The sequence below is a fragment of the Echinops telfairi genome, unplaced genomic scaffold (genome assembly GCF_000313985.2).
Source record: "Echinops telfairi isolate 266 unplaced genomic scaffold, ASM31398v2 ScPeMD7_7412;HRSCAF=8450, whole genome shotgun sequence".
Classification (NCBI taxonomy): Eukaryota; Metazoa; Chordata; class Mammalia; order Afrosoricida; family Tenrecidae; genus Echinops; species Echinops telfairi.
Window position 1 is genome coordinate 11,679,487 of NW_022111312.1, and position 7,396 is coordinate 11,686,882.

Here is a 7,396-nt window from a genome sequence, read left to right on the forward strand (position 1 = left end):
TTATAGCTGCTTGGAAGGCCTGTTCCATTAAGAGAGTGTAAATTCAGGGCTGCATCTGCTCTGTGTTGACTCTGAGATAAAGCATCTGTCACGATCTCCCACTTTGCATGAACACTGTAGGCCCAGCTTACAGGTGAGCTGGCAGTGTGCTGAGCACTTCACATTTGTTGAAAAATCCTGTTTAACTCTTGCAAGAACCTGACAAGGCACATCCCTTTGCCCGATTGTGTTAGTCTGGGTCGACTAGAGAAACAAATTAATAGACCCTCATATGTGTACAAGAGAGAGCTTTATAGACAAGAGCAATTGAATATTGAGAAAACATCCCAGCCCAGTCCAGATCAAGTCCATAAGTCTGATATTAGCCCTTATGTCTGATACCAATTTATATATCCCTCTTCAGACTCATGAAATACACGCAATTCCTCTGAATGCAGGCCAATCACAGGCCAATGGGTGGAAAGTCTTGTGGATCCAGAGGTGGTTCAAGCATCTCAGCACTGGTATGGATCTCCACATGGCTCCTCCAACTCCAGGGCTCTTGCGGAGCTCCATGTGTTTTATCATCAGGAATACCAAACAGAGTGTGTGTGTGTGTGTGTGTGTCTCCTGCAGCAAGCTATTTATCTGCTATTTGTCTCCATTGCCTCCAAATGAGGTCACCAAGCAGCAACTTGATTGACAGGCTGAACTCCACCCCTTCACTCTTAGTATTCTCAAGTTGGCACCAGATGATATTAACTACCACACTTCCCTTTTGATCTTAAATGGTTGATTATTCTGATAGGGGTGTGTTCAGTTCCAGACCTGAAGAATGATTAAGGGCCTTAATTGTTATCGTTCCACCTCTATCTAGCCAACCAGTAAGCCTGGTGTCTTAGGGTGTGGTGTTTTCACCCACATATTTCTCTCAATCTAGGACCTTCTAATGTGATCCTTTTCAAAACAGTGAGTAGTGGTATCTACCCATCAAACTCTTCTGGTTTCTGGGTTGTGGAAGGCTGAGGCTTGCATGGCCCATGAATCATTGGACTAATTGTTTCCATATGGCTTTTGATTTTCTAGAGAGTTATATTTTGAAGCATCCTGCTCTCTATCCAAGCAGACGAGACCTCTTCCTCCTAGAATTCATTAAAAATCATAGTTTTTGAGAGGTTGGAGACAGAGGCACAGAAGGAGATAAGGCTTAGTCAGGAATGAGAAGTATAGTGAGGCTTTATTAAGGCGAGGGAAAACTCCCGGACGAGTTCTGCAACCCAACGAGTTAGGTCAGGGAATTCACAGCTTGTCGGTGAGGTGGTGGGAGATGTATAGGGCTCGAGCTAAGGAAGTGTACGTTGACAGAAGGAAGGGGGGGTGTTTATTGCTTGCAGCTGCAGGGTCTTGGAGTCAGGATGCGATCTGTGGGAAGTTATCTTGTTTGCAAACCTGCTCTCTAGAGTGCTGGGAAAGGGGAGACACACACCTGGCCTGGAGAGAGAAACTCTTTGGGGTGCTGGGGCAGGAGTTGCATAGTTCAATAGGTCATCCCTCCTCCTGAGAGGCTGGGAATGGAGGCGTTGAGGTTTCATCTTCCTGAGGAGCCGGAGAGGAGGTGGGGGCTGCCCGGTCTGGACCCGGCCCAAACAATTTTGGTGCTGGAGGAGAGTCTAGAAGTGACCTTATTTTCAGGCTTCGTGTTGTGGGGGTGGAAACTGAAGCTGTGAAAGAACAGTCCAAGGCCCCTGTGAGATAGACGGCTCGCCAGACGCAGGGTGACAGGGATACAGGGGAGTGCTGAGTGTCCAGTACATTAGAGGGCGATTTATACATTTAATCGCCCTGCTCACTTGCTTGTCACTTCTAAACGTCCAGAACGAAAGTCTTTCCCAGCCACATTCCATTCGACATTTGTCTCGGCTCTGTCTTTTGTACAAGGGCGAAAAAACATTTGTAAATTGCTTGGAGGGAATCATTACTTACCATCCTGTAAGTGTCTGCTGGCAGTGATCGCCTGCCTTGCGATTGGAAAAGCAACTTCAGGACAGAGAGTTGGCCCACGAGTGACTACAGTGACTAAGTCCAGCCTTCTTTCTAAACGATCTCCCCCTCTCCTCAGTAAAGGTGGCTGGTAGGGCTTTTGGTTCATGCGCTATTCTGGCAAGTGGGGGTGGAATAACGAAGAAGCTTGCAAAATCAAGAGGACTTGCCTCAGTTCAAGGGCCCTTGTGCTGTGTGGGTGCATCATTTTGCTTTCTCTTGTTGAGAATCTACACAGCAAAACATAACCCAAGTCCACCATGTCGACACGGACGATTGGGTGATACCGGTTCCGTTCTTCAAGTTGTGCAACCTGGCTTCTTCTCCGTCCAAACTGTCCTTCCTCCGCCACTAACGGGGGGAACCCCCTGCCCCTGAAACTTGTAGCCTCACCTTGTGTGCTTGGCTGTCACTCGGACCCCATAGAGAGAATTCTCAGAAGAGTCTAACCCTCCAAGCCAGCATTCTTTGCTAATTAAGCTCACCTCTGGTTTGAGTTAAAAAGACTTCTTGACGATAATTTCAGCATCCCCCTCTTTGACTGAAGTGCCAGGCCCCATGGAAACGCAGTCAGGAAACCAGGAGGCCTATTGCATTGGCAAATCTGCTCTTAAAGTGGTCCAAAGCAAAGCTGTCCTCCGGAGGACTAAGTTGAACCTACCCCAAACCGTGGTACTTTCAATGGTCTCATCTGCATGTGAAAGCTGCACCATAACTCAGGGAGCCCCAAGGAGAATGGATGCATTTACTTATGAGCTGCTGGCGAAACAGAATCTGTCTGGAGGAAGGACAGTAGAACTGCTTCTTAGAAGCGCGGCTGGGGTGATGTTGTCTCATGGACTTTGGTAACTTGTCAAGAAGGACCAGTCCCTGGAGAAGGACATCGCGCTTTGTAGAGGGCAGGGAAAAAGAGAATGGCCCTCAACAAAGCGGATTGACACTGCGGCTGCAACAATCAGCTCAAACGTAGCCTTGTTGTTTGGTTGGACAGGGCCCCTAACGTGTCACACCTAACAAAAACAATGCTAACTCATCACTGTCAGGTTGCTTTCACCTGAGTATCCCCGCAGGACATGCTAGAAGTGCTCCTAGGGTTTCCAGACATGTAGACTTCCCTGAAGCAGCCACAGCTTTCTTTTGAGGAGCTGCTAGTAGGCTCCAACCTGCAACCTTTCAGTTAGACACCGAGCACTTGACCACTGCCCCACCAAGGGCTTCTGACCACGATCCAAGGTTAGAACATTTCTAGTAACCCAGAAAGATTCAAAGTACATTCAGTCACTCACACACCTCACCCCGCATCCATAGCCCACCGCTGATCTACTCTCGAGATCTAAGTCCTAAGACGTGGTCTTTTCATCTGACTTCTTTCACTTGGCGTAATCTTATTTTTTGAATAACAAAGAGTTTTGCAGACCCACTCTTGCTGTGCCTTTATCTGTAGTTTATTCCTCTTTATTGTTGAATGTATTTCATTGTATGGACACGTCAATTTATCTATTCAACTACTGATGGACATTTCGATGGCAGTAGAGCTCCTGGCTATTTTTAGATCTGGTTAGACTAATATACTATTTCAAGGGTAGATAAAATGGCCCTGCAAACATTTCTGCTGTCACACCTGTGGTGAAGCAGCTGCATGGTGACTCAGATCCACCCAGAAGTGCCTTAGGCGAAAGGGCTGGCAATCTGCTTCTAAGACAGTGGTTCTCAACCTGTGGGTCAACGGGTCGAACCCTTTCACAGGGGTTGCCTGATTCCTAACAGTAGCAAAGTGACAGTGATGAAGTAGCAATGAAAATAATGATATTGGTTGTGGGGGGGCACCACCTGAGGAATTGTATGAAAGGGTCGTGGCATGAGGAAGGTTGAGAACCACTGGTCTAAGAGGTAAAACCTCCTTGCCATTGAGTGGATTCCAACTCATAGCAACCTCCTGGGACACAGTAAAGCAGCTCCCTAGGTTTCTAAAGCGTAAACTTTGCTACATCTTTCTCAGGGGAAGCAGCTGATGAGTTTGAATGACTTTTTGGGTAGCAGCTGAGTGTTAAGGAGACCTGGGGGTGTAGGGGTTACCCATGGGCTGTTCACCATAAGGTCCACAAATCAAAACAACCAGCTGCTCTGAGGGAGAAAGACGAGACTTGCTACTCCCATAAGAAGTTACAGTCTCAGAAACTTTACTATAGAACAGGGACTATGCCACCCTGTTCTATTGGGTCACTATGAATCAGCACCAACTCAGTGGCAGTTGGTTTGGTTTTGGTGAGCTGAGTGCTTAACCACTGTGCCACCAGTGTTCCTGTTCCCAAAGGTTTGAAAACTGCATTCTTCTGCTTTGCAACACACGGGTTCAACACATCGTAAGTTAGAATCAACTTGATGGTAATGAGTTGGGTTTTTTATATGGTGCTTACTTCTTGCCAAGGAGCTGTGGGGGGTAGTGCTGCAAGGAAAATGGACTTCTAATCCCAAGATCGGTGGTTCAAACCCACTAGCCAGTCCGAGGGAGACAGAGAAGGTTATCTGCTCCCAGAAAGATTTACAGACTTGGAAACCCTGTAGTAGCACTATGACTCAAAATAGACTCAATGACAGGGGAGGCGGGGGTTTGGTTATTTCGTGCCAGACATTATTCTAAGTATGTTAGATAGTGTGGTATACTTAATATGTTTGATACCCAGAGAGATAATTTTTACACTCTTTAAAGCAGCAGTTCTCAACCTGTGAGTCGAGACCCCTTTGGGAGTCAAACAACCCTTTCACAGGGGTTGCCTGATTCATAACAGTAGCAAAATTACAGTTATGATGTAGCAATGAAAGTAATTTTATGGTTGGGAGTCACCACAACATGAGGAACTGTATGAAAGGGCCACGGCATTAGGAAGGTTGAGAACCACTGTTCTAAAGTGTACTGTAAAAGAACTTATGAAACAATCAATGGCCAGAAAAGAAACAATGAAAATAGTTTATTTTGCAACACACTTAATACACTTTATTAAGCTTCATCTAAACAAAGTAGGAAAGAAGAACTATATAGATATGATACATATCTATATAAATATATATTTGTTTGTTTATATATGTATATATATGTAAATGCAACAAGGAAGCAGATGGATGTTGGGCCTCTACTTAAATCTTCCCTCAGGACAAGAATGGTTCTAATAATGTGGCATTGTATGATACGCACCTTCCTGACACAATCAATCGCTAAAGACAAAATGGGTGCATAAGCTAATGTGAAGAAAGGCTGATGGTGCCCTGCTATTAAAAGATAGCGTCTGGGTCTTAAAGGTTTGTAGCTAAACAAGTGGCCATCTAGTAGGGAAGCAACAAAGCCCACATGGAAGAAACATACCAGCCTGTGTGATCATGAGGTGTCAACAGGAAGAGGTATCCGAAGTTCAAAACTAAGCAACCAAATTGATGTGAAGGGGCATGAATGTAGTGGAGACCCAAAACCCACCTGTAAGATAATTGGGCAGTCCCTCTCCAAAGGGCCACAGGGTATAGTACTGATGAACCACATAACTATCCTCTAGTTCTGTAACACTTCCTCCCCTTACTACTATGGTTTTTATTTGTTTTACCTCATTAATCATGTTAGATTTGCACATGTTCATTTGTATATTTAAGATTGTTTGGTACATGAAAGTCAAGATAGCTAACCCTTCAGAAACAGTAACAGGATTAATGGTTCCCTGATGGTAAGGAAGAGAGGGGTGAAGGTGGGGAATGGGGAGCTGATAGCATTGATGATTGTATAACCCCACTCGAGGGGATCGAACAACAGAATTTTATGTGAATGAATATATTGGATTGTGCAAGGTATGGCAAAAAAAAAATTACAGAAAAAAAAGGGGGTTCCTGAGAGGTCTGGTGATGGAGGGAGGGCCTAAGTGGGAGCTGATATCAAGGAGTTCAAAAAGAGAGAAGGTGTTTTGAAACTGATTGTGGTAGCAATTGTCCAATACTGCTTGATGTGATTTAACTATGAAATGTTATATTCCATAGAATATAACATGTAAGAATTCCCAATAAAATGATTATAATAAATTAAATAAGACAGTAGAATTTTAATTAAAATGAAATAAATATTACTATATAAAAGGTAATGGATTTGAAATACGCATTTTTTTCAATAACAACAAAATCTTGTAACTAACATATATTGGGCTGGCACAGAAGTGAATATTAGCTTCCGGTTTTGCTACTTTAAATTCTGCAACTTTGTCTATGGGTTTGTCAAAACTGATGATGTGTAGAGACTTATTCAATGGGCAGCAAAAACAGATTAGTCAGTCACTGAAGCACAGGTTTACTTTTAAAAGGCAGTTATCAATTTTAATATTGAAGCACCTTCGATGCAAGTTGTTACAAGAAGTCTTAAACACAAAGAGAAATCTGCAGGGATTCACAGACGATCTATTTCACAATAAATTCAGAGAGAAAAAAGCTACAGGCTACGTGTGTGTGTACCTCTTTCCTTTAAGGCCCGGACCCTCGCATGCCTTTGAATATGCGATCTCTCTTATTTCGCCACTCTAGTCAAGGGGATTTGAAATCAGGTCTGACCCCACGCCGACCATTTAAGCATCTGGCACATAATTTCAGAGGTAGCCTGTTACTCCACCTCCACAAAGCTAACGACCACTCCACCCTGAAGGTTTGTGAGCAATCCATCCAATGCAATAACTGGTGTCAAATGGTCGTGTCCACTGTTGGACCAAAGCTGGTTATTTTGCGCTCCACATGGTAAATTATTTCCCAGGATAAAATCTCTTCCTCTGCGCCGGACTCACCCGTCGGGAAAGCACTCTGATTCCAGCAGGGCACAAACCACTGGCAGGAGGGGGCGTGGCGCCTGCGCTCCAGGACCAGAAGTTAGGACCGCCCCTGGCGCCTGATTAAAATAATCTCAACCATTGAGCCTTTTCGGCGTTCCACCTTATTTGTTTTATGTGGCTTGAAAAATTAAATTAATAATACATGTATGTGACTCGTACTAATTTCTTCGAGGCCCCCTCCCCCTCAGACTCAACTCAATGGAACAAAAATTTCCGAGGGCTCGTTTTCCCTAGCCCACTAAGCCCGCGGTGAAGTTGGACGAGTAGGGTCGGCTTCTAAAAACCATGCAACTCAGGCGTCACCGGAATCGCGGGCGCCTCGAAGGACTGGGTTTTGACTCAGGCATTGCGGAAGACGCCTCTTTTCCGGGGGGCGGAGCTGCGTGTGGACCGATGGACCCCAGCGAGGCCGCCATTTTGGAGTCTTCCCTGAGGAGGCTCTGCGGGCTTTTGCCGCCGCTGTCGCCGCTGCCCGCGGCTTTGCGGGGCAGGATGAATGTGATAGACCACGTGCGGGACATGGCGGC